General features: G+C 51.3%; 1 long non-coding RNA gene and 1 pseudogene across 1 annotated transcript in view; both read right to left on the bottom strand.

Annotated features, from left to right (window-relative positions):
- The window catches only part of LOC124795348, a 189,865-nt gene that overhangs the window by 170,254 nt on the left and 1,641 nt on the right, over positions 1 to 17,970 (bottom strand). The gene's annotated exons all lie outside the window — the stretch shown is intronic.
- LOC124796668 lies at positions 11,740 to 11,857 on the bottom strand (annotated as a pseudogene).

Raw genomic sequence — 17,970 nt, 5'->3', positions numbered from 1 at the left:
TTTCCTGGATGAGCTTCTCATCCTTAAAAACGGGGCAATCTCGAGAGGAAGCAGCGTGGTCACCCATACAGTTGATGCAGCGAGGGGATGGAGGTGGACAAGCACCCTCATGGGCATCCGTGCCACACGTAACACATTTGGCTGGATTGGAACAGGACTGGCTGGTGTGATTGAACCGCTGACATCGATAGCAACGCGTAGGGTTTGGGACGTAAGGGCGAACGGAAATTATCTCATAGCCTGCTTTGATTTTCGATGGGAGTTGAACTGTGTCAAATGTCAAGAAGACAGTGCGGGTTGGAATGATGTTCGTGTCAACCCGTTTCATTACTCTATGAACTGCCGTTACGCCCTGGTCAGACAGATAGTGCTGAATTTCTTCGTCAGACAATCCATCGAGGGAGCGTGTATAAACGACTCCACGCGAGGAATTCAAGGTACGGTGCGGTTCCACCCGGACAGGGAAGGTGTGGAGCAGAGAAGTACGCAGCAATTTTTGTGTCTGGAGGGCACTGTGTGTTTCTAACAACAGGGTGCCATTCCGTAATCTGGAACAAGACTTTACAGGACCTGCTATTGCGTCGACTCCTTTCTGAATAATGAAAGGGTTGACCGTGGAGAAGTCGTGACCTTCATCAGACCGAGAAACAACAAGGAACTGTGGCAACGATGGAAGAATCGTCTGTGGCTGAGACTCAGTATGCTTACGTTTGTGACTAGACTTAGTGGAAGGTGAGGAAACCATTGCGGAAGAATCCCCCATGATTACCGGCGTCTCCGATGGCGCGCTCCTCCCTTGTGGGGGCCCTCTCTGAGGGCACTCCCGCCTTAGGTGATTGTTCACACCTCAGGTCACACCTCCCGACAAACGGACGGAGGGACCAATCGGCATTTTCGGAAGGTATCAGCTCGGGTAATCACCCCTCCCTGGGCCTGGCCGTTACCAGGGGGTACGTACGTGTCCTACCTGTCTACCCGGGGCGGGGAATTACGCGTTACCCCGTCACCGGCTACGCACGAAGGGCGTGGGTCGGCCTTCAGACACGCACAGGGAGGAAGAAAGAGAAAGGGAAGGGAAGGAAGAGAGGTCTCAAACGCCGCAGCGGAGAAAAGATAAAGAGAAGAGGTAAGGAAAAGAGAAGGACAAAGGAAGGAAAAAGACAGAGAAGGACAAAGGAAGGAAGAAGACATAAAAGCAAGGAAGGCAAGAAATGCAGTACATTTACGAGCGTCCGTCTCCGGACGTAGGCACAAACCATACTCCCAGATGGGGAGAAAGAGAAGGAAAGAGCCAGAGGTGAGGGGAGGAGGGGCGAAGATAGGGATGGGGAAGGATGCGGAATGGGAAGGTATGCAGCCCGGAAAGGAAGGAAGGCCACATTAGCTCGGGGTCCCGTGCTCGCTACGCACGTATCCACAAAAGAGTTGTGGACCCCCTGGGGGGTTCCTTCCTTTTGTTGGTTCCTTTCTTTGCTCTTCTCCACCTCACTGTCTTCCTTACTCTTTTCCTTGACTTCTTGTCCTTGCCTTCTCATTGCCTTTTTCTCCTTGCCTTTTTCTCCTTGCCTTTTTCTCCTTGCCTTTTTCTCCTTGCCTTCTCATTGCCTTTTTCTCCTTGCCTTCTCATTGCCTCCTCCTCCTTGCCTTCTCTGGTCTCCGCCTCGGCGTTTGAGACAGTCTGTCCTCTTTCTCCCTCTCTCTCTTCTTTTTCCTTCCTCCCTGTGCGTGTCTGAAGGCGGACCCACGCGTTCGCACGCGTAGCCGGTGACGGGGTAACGCGTAAGTCCCCGCCCTGGGTAGACATGTAAGGCACGCGCGTACCCCCTGGTAAAGGCCAGGCCCGGGGAGGGGTGATTGCCTGAGCTGATACCTTCTGACCATGCCGATTGGTCCCTCCGTCTGTTTCTCGGGAGGTGTGACCTGAGGTGTAAACATTCACCTAAGGCGGGAGTGCCCTCTGAGAGGGTCCCCACAAGGAAGGAGCGCGCCATCGGAGACGCTGGCAATCATGGGGGATTCCTCCGCAATGGATTCTACTCCATCGCTTTCGACTTCGACCCAAAAACGGAAACGTGACCAGCCAACAGTGACAAAAGTACTACCGCCTGCCCCACAGTTCCTCGTAGTTTCTCGATCTGAGGACGGAAAGGATTTTTCCTCTGTCAACCCTTTCGTTATTCAGAAGGGCGTAGATGCCATAGCCGGATCTGTCAAATCTTGTACCAGGTTGCGTAACGGTACCTTACTACTCGAAACTGAGAGTGCCTTTCAGGCACAAAAACTGCTTCGGGCCACACTCTTGTACACGTTCCCTGTCCGGGTGGAGGCCCACCGAACTTTGAATTCGTCTCGTGGTGTCGTCTATAGTAGCTCCCTCGACGGATTGACTGACGAGGAGCTTCAATCTTTCCTCGCTGAGCAGGGCGTGACGGCTGTCCATAGGGTCATGAAAAAGGTCAACAATGACCTTGTACCGACCCGGACACTTTTCTTGACCTTCGATAGTGTTAAGCTGCCATCGCGCATCAAGGCGGGCTACGAGGTTATTTCTGTTCGCCCCTATGTCCCGACACCGACGCGCTGCTACCAGTGTCAGCGTTTCAATCACACTCGACAGTCTTGCTCCAATGCGGCTAAATGTGTCACTTGTGGCAGGGATGCCCATGAGCGTGACTGTCCACCTCCGTCTCCTCGTTGTGTGAACTGTCAGGGTGACCATGCCGCATCCTCCCGCGACTGTCCTGTCTATAAGGACGAACGTTGCATCCAAGAAATTCGGGTCAAAGAGAAAGTGTCCACCTCGGCTGCTCGCAAGCTATTGGCTAGTAGGAAGCCCACGATGCTCCCAGCGGGGAAATATAGTACTGTCCTCGCCTCTCCTCGGACTACCCGGGAGGTAGCAACCCAGACATGTGATCTGACCTTCAGCACCACGGTCGTCCGTTCGGCCAGTGCTAAGATCGCGCGGTCGACGTCTCCTCTTCCTCCCATCACCCCACAGACACCAGCCACTTCCTCAGCTTCTGCTAAGTCGAAGACCCCGAAGTCAGATGCACGGTCCTTCAAGAAGGAACCATCCCGTGCAGACTTCCTCCGTCCCTCGACCTCCCAGCCTTCGACCGATACTTCCACCAAACGTCCTTCCAAAAAGGCGCATAGGAAGCACAGTTCTCCTTCTCCGCCACGGCGCATTTCTTCTCCTGCGCCACCCAGCGGTTGCCGCCCCAGGCCGTCATCCGTTTCGCCTGGCCGCACCGCCGGTAGCCGTACATCTGGCCGTTCACCGGCGGAGGAAGCTCCCCCTCCCGGCCATCCTCCCGAGATGGCCGATGACCCTATAGACCCAATGGACGATGACTGTCCGCCTACTGATAGCGGCGGCAGTGCTCGCTCGACGCCAGGCCCTAAGCGGCCTTCAAGGTGACCCCTTCTCTCATCTTCCTTTTCTTACGATGGCACTTATTCACTGGAATATTCGCAGCATTCGCTCCAACCGAGAGGACTTGAAGTTGCTGCTCCGCTTGCATCGTCCGCTCGTCGTAGCCCTCCAGGAAACGAAGCTACGCCCATGCGATCACATTGCCTTGGCACACTACACCTCTGTGCGTTTTGACCTACCCCCTGTGGTAGGTATCCCAGCTCATGGAGGGGTTATGTTGCTGGTCCGGGATGATATTTACTACGATCCCATCACGTTGCACACCGGCCTGCAGGCAGTTGCCATCGGCATTACTCTCCCCACCTTTACGTTTTCCTTTTGTACCATTTACACTCCATCGTCATCTGCCGTTACCAGGGCAGACATGATGCAACTTATTGCTCAGCTACCTGCACCATTTTTGTTAACTGGAGACTTCAATGCCCACCATCCCCTTTGGGGTTCTCCAGCCTCCTGCCCGAGGGGCTCCTTGTTAGCAGACCTTTTGCAACCAGCTCAATCTTGTCTGCCTCAATACTGGCGCCCCTACTTTTCTTTCGGACACATTTCATACCTATTCCCATTTAGACCTCTCTATATGTACTCCCCAACTTGCACGCCGGTTTGAGTGGTATGCACTTGCTGATACATATTCGAGCGACCACTTCCCGTGTGTTATCCATCTCCTGCAGCATACTCCCTCTCCGTGCTCCTCTAGTTGGACCATCTCCAAGGCAGACTGGGGGCTCTTTTCTTCCAGGGCGACCTTTCAGGATCAAACCTTCACAAGCTGCGATCGTCAGGTTGCACACCTCACGGAAGTCATTCTCGCTGCTGCTGAATATTCCATCCCTCACCCTACTTCTTCTCCACGTCGCGTACCAGTCCCCTGGTGGACCGCAGCATGTAGAGACGCTTTACGTGCTCGTCGACGTGCTTTACGCACCTTTAAGCGCCACCCTACAGTGGCGAATTGTATTAATTATAAACGATTACGTGCTCAGTGTCGTCGTATTAGTAAAGAAAGCAAGAAAGCCAGCTGGGCTGCTTTCACAAGCACCTTCAACAGTTTTACTCCTTCTTCTGTTGTCTGGGGTAGCCTGCGCCGGCTATCTGGCACTAAGGTCTACTCCCCAGTTTCTGGCTTGAAGGTCGCAAATGAAGTCCTTGTAACCCCTGAGGCTGTCTCCAATGCCTTCGGCCGCTTTTTCGCCGAGGTTTCGAGCTCCGCTCATTACCACCCTGCCTTCCTCCCCCGCAAACAGGCAGAGGAGGCTAGGCCACCTGACTTCCGCTCCTCGAATTGTGAAAGTTATAATGCCCCATTCACCATGCGGGAACTCGAAACCGCACTTGGCCGATCACAGTCCTCCGCTCCAGGGCCTGATTCTATTCATATTCAGATGCTGAAGAACCTTTCTCCTGCGGGTAAAGGTTTTCTTCTTCGTACATACAATCGCATCTGGATTGAGGGACATGTTCCCGCATGCTGGCGCGAGTCTATCGTTGTCCCGATTCCTAAGCCGGGGAAGGACAAGCACTTGCCTTCCAGTTATCGACCTATCTCACTTACCAGCTGTGTCTGTAAAGTGATGGAGCGAATGGTTAACTCTCGATTGGTTTGGCTGCTTGAGTCTCGACGCCTACTTACCAATGTCCAATGTGGATTTCGTAGGCGCCGCTCTGCTGTTGACCATCTGGTTACCTTGTCGACCTTCATTATGAATAACTTCTTGCGGAAGCGCCCGACCGCGGCTGTGTTCTTTGATTTGGAGAAGGCTTACGACACCTGTTGGAGGGCGGGCATTCTCCGCACCATGCATACATGGGGCCTTCGCGGTCGCCTCCCTCTTTTTATTCGTTCCTTTTTAATGGATCGACAGTTCAGGGTACGTGTGGGTTCTGTCCTGTCCGACACCTTTCGCCAGGAGAATGGGGTGCCACAGGGCTCAGTTTTGAGCGTCGCTCTGTTCGCCATCGCGATCAATCCAATAATGGATTGCCTCCCAGCTGATGTATCAGGCTCCCTTTTCGTGGACGATTTTACCATCTATTGCAGCGCGCAGTGTACACGTGTCCTGTAGCGCTGTCTTCAGCGTTCTCTTGACCATCTTTACTCCTGGAGTGTCGCCAATGGCTTCCGTTTTTCTGCCGAGAAGACGGTCTGTATTAACTTCTGGCGCTACAAAGAGTTTCTCCCACCGTCCTTACGACTCGGTCCCGTTGCTCTCCCAATCGTGGAGACAACCAAATTTTTAGGCCTTACCTTTGACAGGAAACTTAGCTGGTCTCCACATGTGTCATATTTGGCCGCCCGTTGTACCCGTTCTTTAAATGTCCTCCGTGTTCTCAGTGGTATGTCGTGGGGAGCGGATCGAACCGTCCTACTTCGTCTATATCGGTCGATCGTCCGCTCCAAGCTGGATTATGGGAGCTTCGTATACTCCTCTGCACGGCCATCCATCTTACGCCGCCTCAACTCCATACAACATCGGGGTTTACGACTTGCGATCGGAGCATTTTATAACAGTCCCGTAGAGAGTCTTCATGCTGACGCTGGCGAATTGCCACTCACTTACCGGCGCGATATACTGCTTTGTCGGTATGCCTGTCGGCTACTGTCAATGCCCGACCATCCGTCTTATCGTTCCTTTTTTGACGACTCTCTTGACCTTCAATACGGGTTGTATGTCTCTGCCCTGCTACCCCCTGGAGTTCGCTTTCGTCGCCTCCTTCAACACCTTCATTTTTCACTCCCTGCAACCTTTCGAGTGGGCGAGAGCCGCACGCCACCTTGGCTCCAGGCTCAGGTCCGCCTTCACCCTGACCTCAGCTCGCTCCCAAAAGAGGTCACCCCCGGTTCGGTCTACCACTCCCGTTTTTTGGAACTTCGTTCGAAGTTCATCAACATGACTTTCATTTATACAGATGGCTCTAAGACCAATGACGGGGTCGGGTGTTCCTTTATTGTCGGGGCACAAAGTTTCAAATACCGGCTCCATGACCATTGTTCGGTCTTCACAGCTGAGCTCTTTGCCCTCTACCAGGCTGTTCTTTACATCTGCCGCCACCGACATTCTGCTTATGTCATCTGCTCAGAATCCCTGAGCGCCATCCAGAGCCTCAGTGATCCGTACCCGGTTCACCCTTTCGTACACCGGATCCAACGCTCTCTTCAGCGGCTGGTGGACGTCGGTCCGCCGGTTAGCTTTATGTGGGTTCCTGGCCATGTCGGTATCCCTGGGAACGAAGCTGCAGATGCCGCGGCCAAGGCTGCGGTCCTCCAGCCTCGGACAGCTTCTTGTTGTGTCCCTTCGTCCGATTTTAGCAGGGTCATTTGTCGGCGCGTTGTGTCGCTGTGGCATGCCGATTGGGCTGCACTTACAGACAACAAGCTTCGGGCCTTAAAACCTCTTCCCGTGGCTTGGACGTCCTCCTCACGCCCTTCTCGGCGGGAGGAGGTCGTTTTAGCAAGGTTAAGAATTGGACACTGCCGGTTCAGCCATCGCCATCTGCTGACGGCTGCGCCGGCGCCGTTCTGCCCATGTGGGCACTTGCTGACGGTTAGACACATTTTAATGTCCTGTCCAGATCTTAACCAACTGCGCCTCGATCTTAACCTGCCTAATACTTTCGATGCCATTTTAGCGGATGACCCACGAGCAGCTGCTCGTGTTCTTTGTTTTATCAATTTGACAAACCTCGCTAAGGACATTTGATGATGTTGTTTTTTAATCCTATGCCTGTAAGTCTGTCTTATTGTGTTTTCCCTTTTAGTTGTTGTCAACTTGTGACTCGCGGTGCATTCTTAGAGTAGTCAGGGCGCTAATGACCATTGAAGTTGTGCGCCCTAAACCCACAAAAAAAAAAAAAAAAAAAAAAAAACCAAACCGCCATCGGACAGGCCCAAGGTGCAGACAGCATGCGATACCTTAAAAATCTCCCCCCTCCATAAAAACCAGTAAACCGCCTGTTTGATGGCGCGCCCCAACTGCGTGGGAACCGGGAGAACCTGCGCAAGGTACCATGCTCTCGCCAAGATACTAACATTTATCAAATGCACCTTTCCCGAAGGGCCACATTGCGGACCGCATAGATCCTGGCAACAGCACGAATCCGATACAGCGTAGGCCGCCAATTCAAGGCTGCCATCTGCTGCGGGTTCGAAGATAGAAGTATCCCAAGAACGGTAGGCTGCTGCTGGACACAAAACCAGTCCCTATGCAGGGTACGTGCGCGGGCGGTGAGTGGCAAAAGCACAGTTTTCCGGGGATTGATAACCGCCCCCGTAGCTTTTCCAAAGTTGTGCAGAACAAAATGCAACCTGTCAACGTCGTCTATATGTTCAATAAATACGCCAAGGTCATCAGCGTATGCGCGACAAACCAACCTGGTAGTCCCCATCTGAATGCCGCGACATTCCTGACTGATATAACGGAGGAGGGGATCCAGCGCAATGGCAAAAAGCGCCATGGAAAGCGGACACCCCTGCCGCACGGAGCGACCCACACGAAAAGCAGGAGTGAGTCGACTATTGACACATATACGGGAAGTAGCAGGTTGCAACAAATGCGTCACGAATCGGGTAAATGTATAACCAAACCCCATGCGTACCATAACCCGACGCAAATAAAAATGACTAATGCGGTCAAAGGCATTTTTAAAATCAACTAATAAAATCGCCGCTGTCCGGAGCCGAGCACTTCTCACATATCCAATACAGTCTCTGTAAGCAAGGATAGCGTCAAAGATGTTCCGATCTCGTACCGCACATGTTTGCTGATCACTAAGTACGGTCGGCAAGACGTTTTTAAGCCGCTGAGCGACGCAGCGCGTAACGATCTTGTAATCAGCATTTAATAAAATAATCGGACGGACAGCATCGATATGAGGTACAGCACGGGATTTGGGAACAAGCGTAACAACCCCCTCCACAAAAGCAGTTGGTACATTCACACCATTGCGAATATCGTTCGCTAAATCCACTAAAATCTCACTTAAAAAAGGAAAAAATTTCGAATAAAATTCCGCAGGAATCCCATCGGGACCCGGAGACTTCCCTTTGGGACTCCGCCGAACGGCGTCGAAAACTTCATCAGACGTATAGGCGTCATTTAAAAGATGCCTGTCCGGGCGAGTTAAAACATGTGGAACAACCCGCAAGAAATCTCGCAACGTGTCGGAATCAACGTCAACAGCACGGAAAAGCGAAGCAAAATGTTCAAAGATATCGTTTTCAATTTCAGACTGTACAGAAGTCCGACCGCCGTTCCGCAGCTGCCAAACAGTTATGCGCAAACGTTCGCGGCGTTTGCGTTCCCGGTTTAAATGATAAATGGACAGAGGTTCCCCAGCAACAAAACCTGCAGGCTGACTGCGGACGGTCACCCCATCACTAGCGGCACGCATGTCAATTAAAAGCCGAGCTTGGAATCGCTTCAGAGTGGGCAACAAATCGGGCTGTGACGTCACGCGCAACGCCAAATCGCGTAAACAATCCTGGCGGAAGCGAGCCGTCGCCCGACGCCAGCGTGCCGCCTCACGGCTATAATCGATTAAAAAGTTGCGAATCGCCGGCTTAGCGATCGCAACCCACCACTCAATGGTGCTACTATGACCGCCGCGAGTCCGCACCAACCTCTGCCACATACGGGTAAAACTAGTCACAAAATGGTCGTCATTAAGTAAACTACAATTAAACTTCCACAAATTAGTACGACGAGGAACACACAAACGAGGTAATAAGACGACAGGAATAGCTGGAGTGGTCGGAAAATGACAGGAGTCACGTCAGCAGTACAAATACGGGCAGACAACTGCCTAGACACATAAATGCGATCGAGACGGCTACGCCCCGCACCGTAAAAATAAGTGAAGTAGGTAAAATTGGGATGTAAAACACGCCACGTGTCAAGCAAATGAAAGCTAGCGACCAAAGCACCCAGTTCATGACATTCGTTCGGACGCGGCTCCTGATCTCTGTCGTCTAAAACACAATTAATATCACCCCCGACGATTAAAGTATCGACATTCCTGGTTAAAAGCTGACACAAATCCCTACCATAAAATTCAGCCCTGGCCGGTTTAACATTTCCCGACGGAGCGTACACATTCACAAACACAATGCCAAAAATGGTACAGGCAACAGCACGACCGGTCGGTAAAATGTCAACGTTAGAGACAGGTAAGCCAGAACGTACTAAAATTGCAGTGCCCGTATCAGGATCAGGCGCAACATTGTCAATCACAATAAAATCAGTAAAATCGTTCAAATATAAAAGCGCTTCACAACTCACCTCTTGTAAAAATGCGACGTGACAGTGATTATCATACAAAAAATTTTTAAGAAGCATAGCTTTCTGCGGATTTCGCAGCTTATTAAGATTAACCGTTAAAATGTTCCACTGGCTACAGTCGTGAAACATGTACACGTAAAACACAGGGAAAAAACAAGAACATAAAAACATGAAAACGCTTAAAACACAATAAAACATACCAACGTGCTAGGAGGGGGAATGACATACAAAGAGTCACGCTAATGGGAATCACCGGCCTCAACGTCCTCCGACCAATCCCGTGATTGACTAGGAGGGGGGGGGGGCGGGAGCGGGGGCGTCCCGGAAACTGCGACGGTACCCCCTGTGACGGAATGCTCCACGGCGGGCATTGCGACATCCGAAGAGAAGGCCGGCACCAAATCGTGGGTGGAAGGGGGGGCACGACGATGGTGCGAATCTTCAGCCTTTCTTTTAGTAGGTAAAGGGGGGGGGGGGGGGGTGTCACAGACACAGGCTGATCCACCGCCATGTCGGAATCGGCAGCAGAAGTCGGTTGACTCAGGAATGTTTTTAGATGTTGCACCGTGATATCACGTTGTTGCGTGGCAGTAACATCACCCTCCGGCTGGGTGCGGGAAGATGTCTGCTTTTTCGCCTGGCGCCTGCCGCCGCCCCCCCCCCCCCCCCCCCCCCCCGAGACGGGCGGTGGCCGAGGTCTACGCCGGCGCGCGTGGCCGGTTGTCCAGAAGTCGCCTGACCGACCGACCGACCGACCCTGAGGGGGGGGGGGGGGGGCAGGAGAACGCGCGCCACCGGAGACGGACTCCGATTTTTGTCCGACAGACCACGCGTATTAAACGAAGCAGAACTACTGGCACTACGTAAACGCGGTGTGCCAGAAGCACGAGCAACATTCCGGTCCCTACGCGGTTTAGGGGCAGTAAAATCGTCACTTCCCACGACAACAGCACTGGCAGCAGAAACACTGTCGGGGACGGTGGTTGGAACAACCGCCGATTTATCGGGTTCCGTAACCGGGACAGTATGCGGAACAAATTCGGCCGACAGCGGCACGGATTCCGGTGAAACATCGTCCACTACCGGTTTTTTACTAACAGGTACAGTTGTCGCATCCGCGACCAAAGAGGGCTCAACAGGAGGTACAGAAACAGAGTCACTATTAGGAACAGACGTATACATGGCGTCAGCGGCGGCCGGTACAGGGGGGGGGGGGGGGGGGGGCGGCCGCGACAGGCACACGTGCGGGGGGGGGGGGGGGGGCGGGCGGAACCTAAACATGGTGCAGCAACAGAAGCAAAACTAGGCCCACTTAAAACATCCTCACGTGGCAACTGAACAGGCGGCCTGCGTTTAGGGCAGTTTTGTCGGTAATGACAGACAGCACCGCAAAAGGAACACGTCTGAGGTTGACCACTATAGGTTATAAAAGCACGATGGCCGTTAACTAACAAGAAGGACGGAATATGCTGTCGTACGACCATCTTTACACTCCTCACGCCATTTTCAACCTGGAAAATATAGGCGGAGGACCACTTCTCTTTAATGACAGATAGCACAGTCCCGTACGGCCGCAAATGACAAGATATTGTCAATCCGGATTTCGAAAGGCAAGTTAAACACACGAACATTTCGAAGGCCAAACCCGCCATGAGAAATAGTCACGTTACTAATGCGACCGTCTAAATGTCTAAATTTACGGATACCATCATTAACATTGACAACGGTATCACACAATTCTGGAGTCTTTAGCTTCAAAAACACGGAATTGAGAAAAGTGTCAAACTGAACACCGAGAACGTCATCGGCCGATAAACACAATTCCTCGAGTATCCAACGATGAATTTCGAAAGCAGACGGTTTTCCAACGGAACTATCGAATTCGCATTGCACGTTATTTTGGCGTTCTTCACTATCATCATAGAAACTTTCCATGACTTACGGACTTGATGAAAGACAGCCGCTAGGCAGAAGACGGACGACACACGAGGCGCCGCCGGCCAAGTCGCACACGGAAGTAATGCTCGCTCGGCACCGAGGTGTTGCCAGGCGGGCAGCCAGCCAAGTACTAACCGCGCCCGATGTTGCTTAACTTCGGTGATCGGACGAGAACCGGTGTATTCAACATGGTATGGCCGTTGGCGTCCTTACACTGTAGCCGCACCACAGAAGAAGCATTCGCCGCTTTCCGTGGCACATTTGACGCAAAGCACGTCCTTCCACCTGGAAGGTGGCGCGGAGTGCGCGCTCGCCTCGGCGTCTCAGAGGCGACTGCCGGACGTAGGTGAGGCGCACAACACGGCTGCTCGGTGCACCGCCTGTCATTCGTTTGGTGCGTGTGGCCTCCGACACTCGCTGGCGACGCGCCTTGTTCCTGTTATCCGGCGCGGGGCTTGCGCGCGGCCGGGCGGCGGGGGGGCTGCGCGGGGTGTGGCAGTGTCCTGCTGGACCGACGGAGGCTTTCTCACCTGCCTGACACACGCCGCGCTTCCAGATATTTGCGTAATTTGCGCGGTCCATTCGCACCTGTCCCCCCTTCCATCCCGACTGCCGCTCGCTGCCGCTCGGGTCGCGGTCCATATGACAGCACAAGCGCGAGAAACGTCTGCGGGAGGAGGCGAGACGACAAAAGAATAAATTTATGATTAGAAATCGAACTTGGAGCTGTACGCCGCTGCAGAACGATAGGCAGGCGCTAACGTATTTCGGAGCATACCGCCCGATTCGTACTGTTTTGTCGTTTTCAAAGACTTCCTGGCAAACTTGGTTGGCACATTCTCCTTCAAACTGAGTTCATTACTGCAGTTTCGTACCTTACGGCCGTTTAAAATGCTTGAGGAAGTCTCTGTCACAACAGAAAGGTGATATGGAAAAAGGCTGGCTGCCAGGAGTAGCGACTGAAAAGCGAAAAGCGAAAAGTGAAAAGTGAAGACAGCCAGAGTTCCCAGGCGCTCACCCTTCCGAGTACTAACGTTGTTGCTTCGCTTCGGTGATCGGACGAGAACGGAAGATTTTATTTCTTTGTTTTTTTTTGTTTTGTTTGTTTATTTACTTTGTGGAATTCAGCACTGCTACAAAACAGTAGGCCCTGACTTATTTCAGAACTCATCTGTCGATTCGTAGTGTGTTGTTATTTCCGAGGCGTCCTAGCACTCTTCTTTCGCGCATTCTTGCTCAAACTCAGTTCATTACTGTAATTTCGTATCTTACGTTTGATACAGTAGTGTAAAATGCTTGTGGAAGCATCTTTGTCAACACCTGAAAGTTAGTATGAAAAGAGGGCTGGCAGGTGCAGCGACGTAAAAATGAAAAAATGAGATAGCCAACAGCACCCGGTGTTCCCAGGCGGTCACCCATCCAAGTTCTAACCGGGCCCGTGGTTGCTTAACTTCGGTGATCGGACGAGAACCGGTGTATTTTTTTTATTTTTATTTTACCGGTGTATTTTTTTTGACGAGAACCGGTGTATTTTTTTGTTTTTGTTTTTGACCACCGCCACAAAAAATAAATGAAATATTAGGCGACAAGTTCGCCACTCTTCAAAAATAATGAAATATAAAGTACCTGCATTATCATGCCGCAGAAAAATAACCGAACACCCATGCAGGGTCATCACACACAAAAAAAGTAAATTATTGGGCAATGAGCTCGCCAAGACATAAAGAAAACCTAAGTACCTGGCAATAACATTTGCCACAGAAAAAGAGCTCAACACATAAGAAGGCGACACTGCACTCGTAAAGCAAAGCGACGGAGAAAAACAGGCACGTTAGCTAAACATAATAGACGTGGCAGTGACAAGCATTTACACATTGAGGTAACACACCGCCCGAATTGCGTCACCATAAATGGAGAAAGAAAATGTGGATGTCAATACCACAAACAAGACGCCAAGCGTCCAAAGTTGGAGAAAAAAAAATTGAGAAAGAATCAAATTAATGAATAAATGAAAGAAAGAAAATTCAAACTCTCAAAACTTTAGTGTAAGCGTGAGAGATCGATACATTCAAATAGTTCGCGAAATCTGCACGGTATGTCGTTTTACGTTTCGCCGTCACAAAACAATCCCAAAGATATGCCAAATAAGAAAATGCATCAGACAGTTCCAGACCAATCAGGGCGTAAACCGTACATCCAAATAACCACACAGTAGTTCTATGCCTTGCACGTGGAAAATACTTAAAATCTGGGGTAATAACGGAAGCGACGGTGACCTTGGTCGGGACAGTTCTGTGAATAAGCGCGAGCATGATCTGACACAGCGACCACACGTCTGCAACAGCCCGACACTGCAGCCGGTGCTCCCTGGTGTCGGGCGCGTCACACCTGCCACAGTTGGGCGAGGCGAGGAGGTGGATGTCGGCAAGGCGTTGGTTGGTCGGTAAGGTGTTGTTCACCAACTTGAACCACAACGCCGAAACGTCGGTTGGCAACACGCTGTCATTGATGTTCGCCCACACCTGTTTCCAGTTCACAGTAGGGAGGCGAACCTCCAACTTGTGAACCGGCGGCCGTCCCATCAGGTCGGCGTAGAGACGCCGAGCCGTACGGTGTGGATCGTTAGCCGTTCTTAAAACGTAACTGCGAGTGAGATAATATTCTCGCAGGAACGACAGACGATACGGAATGTCGGCGACAGAAACAGGGGCGCACTCAGACGCCGGCCGACAAATCTCCAATAAAGCAGCCGTGGTGCCACCCGGACAGCTGGTCTGCAACGCAGCTGTGCGGTTTACAAGCAACGCCGCACATTTACGTCCCAAATCCACAAGTCCTAGGCCTCCCAAGGATCTGTCAAGGACACAGACCACGCCCGCACCTTAAAAATTTCATGACGCCACAGTAACCAAAAGACAACACGTGAGATGGAACGCGCAATCAATTTCGGGACGCAGAGCAGCTGCGCAACATACCATGCCCGCGAGAGAATAAACGTGTTAATGAGGTCGACTTTTTGTAGCAAATTGAGCCGTCGGGAAGCATGTGTACGGCAAAGAATGCGAATACCCGTAAGGAGTGACCGCCAGTTCCGAGCCTGCATGTTCTGCGGCGACGCAGTAACGTCGAGACCCAAAATGGTGTGGTGTGAAACAACGCGGAACCACGGCCTCCGGTCGTCAACACCGTGCAACCCCAGTGGAAGGAGCACAGTTTTCCGTGCATTTATTCGGGCACCAGAAGCTCGTCCGTAACGTTCCAATAAAGCTCTAGTGGCATCAATATCCGCCGTATGCGCTACAAAAACGCCCACATCAGCGTAAGCTGAACATCGCAACGACACATTGCCAATTTGAATCCCATGGAGTGTACGGTCGAGAGCTCGCAACAGTGGATCGATGGCAAGCACAAAGTAAAACATCGACAACGGACAGCCTTGTCGAACAGAGCGACGTATCGGAAGAGGCACTGTCGGCCAGCCATTGACAATGACGACCGACCGAGCTCCCGTAAGTAAGTTGCGTACCACTTCCAGAAATTGGAGACCGAAACCCATGCGCGACATGACCTGAAGGAGGTATTCGTGGCTGACACGATCGAAGGCGTTGGCGAAGTCAATGGATAAGATTCCGGCGGAGGAACCAGGAGCCACTGCTGAACAGACAACATCCCTGTATGCAGAAGCCGCAGTAAAGATGTTACGACGCCGTACTCCACACGACTGGGGAGCAGCGATAACCTTATCCATGACAGATTTCAACTTGTCAGCCACGCACCTCGCAACGATCTTATAGTCGGCATTTAATAAGGTGATAGGCCGCAGGTCTTGGACGCGACAGTCTCCTTCCTTCTTAGGAATAAGCACCACCCTACCGTCCATAAAACGGCCGGGTACCGCCACACCACGGACTTCGTTAATCAATGAAGTGAACATGCCCCCAATAATTTCCCAGGCGGCAAGATAAAATTCCGTCGGTAAACCGTCGGGCCCTGGAGACTTCCCTTTGGGACACGCCTTCAATATCGAGAACACATCTTGTGGCAACAACGCTGCAGTTAAGTCGGCGCGATCGTCGTCCGTTAAAAAACAACGCAACTCGTCTAAACAAGCGGCAGTGGCGACGCCATCACCATCATAGCGAGAAAACAACGCAGAATAATACGCAGTGACGTGAGCGACCATATCCCGCCTGCCAATGAGGCGATCGCCATCATCTGTTAACAACCACTGTACACATTTCGTAGACGCCAAGCGTCTCTCCTTTGCCAAATAAAAAGTCGTCGGATGCTCCTCATCAACGGCGCCCGCAAAACGACTACGGACTATGTAGCCTTTCGCCCTTTCGCGATGAATCCCCAGAATCTTGCTCTTAATGCGATTGAGCCGCAGACGGAGGTTACCATATTGGTCAATAGGGGCGTCGAAAGCATCCCTAAGGCACTGCTGGTAAAAGTCGAGCGTACGGTTCCTCCAGTACGACTCCTCGCGACTAAAAGCTTACGCGGCACGACGTAGCTGAGGCTTAGCTAACGCCAACCACCAATCAAGCGTCGTAGGGTAGTTGCCAACTTTTTGAACGCAAGATTCCCACACAGCCGTAATAGTTAAGCGGAAACCATCCTTCGGCAAGTGAGTGACATCGAGCTTCCAAACCCGCGGGACAGGAGCCGCAGCCCCACCCTGCAGCCGTACATCGCAAACGTAACCACAGTGATCACTGAACGCCACGGGGAGCATGTCAACACGATGGAGAGCATCCTTGAGGGCGCGAGAAACATAAATACGGTCAAGGCGACTGCCCCCGGTATTGTAGATGTGCGTGAATACAGTGCGACGTGGGTGGAAATGTCGCCAAGTATCACACAAATCAGCAGCAGTAATCAACGCGGCAAGTTCTTGACACAGTGTGGGAGCGGTACTCATATCTGCAGCATCAACAACACAGTTAAAATCCCCTCCTACCACAAGTGGACGACCAGGCGTTAAAAAAGGACAAATCTCATAACTAAAGAAACGCGACCGGTCACGGCGCTTGTCCGTGCCCGACGCCGCATAGAGATTTACAACACGGGCTCCTCTTATCGTACACGCAATAGCACGGCCGTTAGGCATCACCTGAACATCTTGTGGCTCTAACGAGTCTTTAAATAAAACGGCAGTGCCACACTTAGTCACGGTCCACATTGTATATAACACCATAGCCAGGAGTATCACTAAAAACTCTACCGGCCACCTCCTGAAGAAAAACAACATCATAACGGCCAAATTTTAGGAGGTCAGTAAATAATAACACCTTATACGCAGCCGTGACGGTATTGACATTCAACGTTAAGATTGAAAATAAACTCATCGGTCTAGAGGTGGAGTAAAGAGAAAAACATCAAGCCATCAGACAGGAGGCGCGTCACTTAACATGGTAGGAAAGTACACAAAACGATATCCCTGTCATGAGGATACAAATGGAAGTAAACATGTACAAATGTAAAAGTGGAGACAGACACAACATGCATAATACAAAATAAAAACGTAAAAACACAAGTGGGCAGATACCACATACCCACCCCGTTAATAACACAGTAGAACTTGTAAGAAAAACATGACAAAACTGGCCGGAATTACGCCATTCTAGAATGTGCAAACCCGCAGGAAGTTGCACAAATAGAAAAAAAAACGGCAAAACAAAGACCCCACAATAAAGCAAGACCCACCTGATAATTGCAACAGATAGGACATGAGTCACGCATAATAAAAGTAACACAATGAGAACAGAAAAACATGCGTGCATTGAACATGCGCACAGCGCAGACCGAACACAGTGGAACACCAACAGCCACACGAAATAACGACAACCAACACCACATAAGTAAACGTGCGTGTACAATCTTTCCGGAAAGACGGCGGGAAAACGCAACAAACATGGCAGGCCAATGTCATTTATGTGACACGCGATAAGTACGCCAAACTTACAACATCACTGGTACATGACAAAAAACTTCACGGCGACAGCAATACAGCAAGGTGGACATGAATATTAAGCGGCAGTGATAAACCGTCGATAGAACAACAGACATCAGACAGCAAGTAAGCACAGGAAAACACACGAATTTCTAAAAATAAACTGCTGCAAAAAGGACGCCTAAAAGCAGACAGAAACCGCCCCTCATCATAGCAACATTGCCACAAGACAATATGACAATAGAAGCAAAACATAATAAGCACGACACTGAAATCAGAATATAACGGCGGCAACAGGAAGGCAAACAGCGATACTGCATCGTCCATGGGCTGACAAACACGTCACGGCAAACATTCATAGT

The sequence above is a fragment of the Schistocerca piceifrons genome, chromosome 4 (assembly GCF_021461385.2).
Source record: "Schistocerca piceifrons isolate TAMUIC-IGC-003096 chromosome 4, iqSchPice1.1, whole genome shotgun sequence".
Lineage (NCBI taxonomy): Eukaryota > Metazoa > Arthropoda > Insecta > Orthoptera > Acrididae > Schistocerca > Schistocerca piceifrons.
This window is presented reverse-complemented; position numbering and strand designations above follow the sequence as displayed.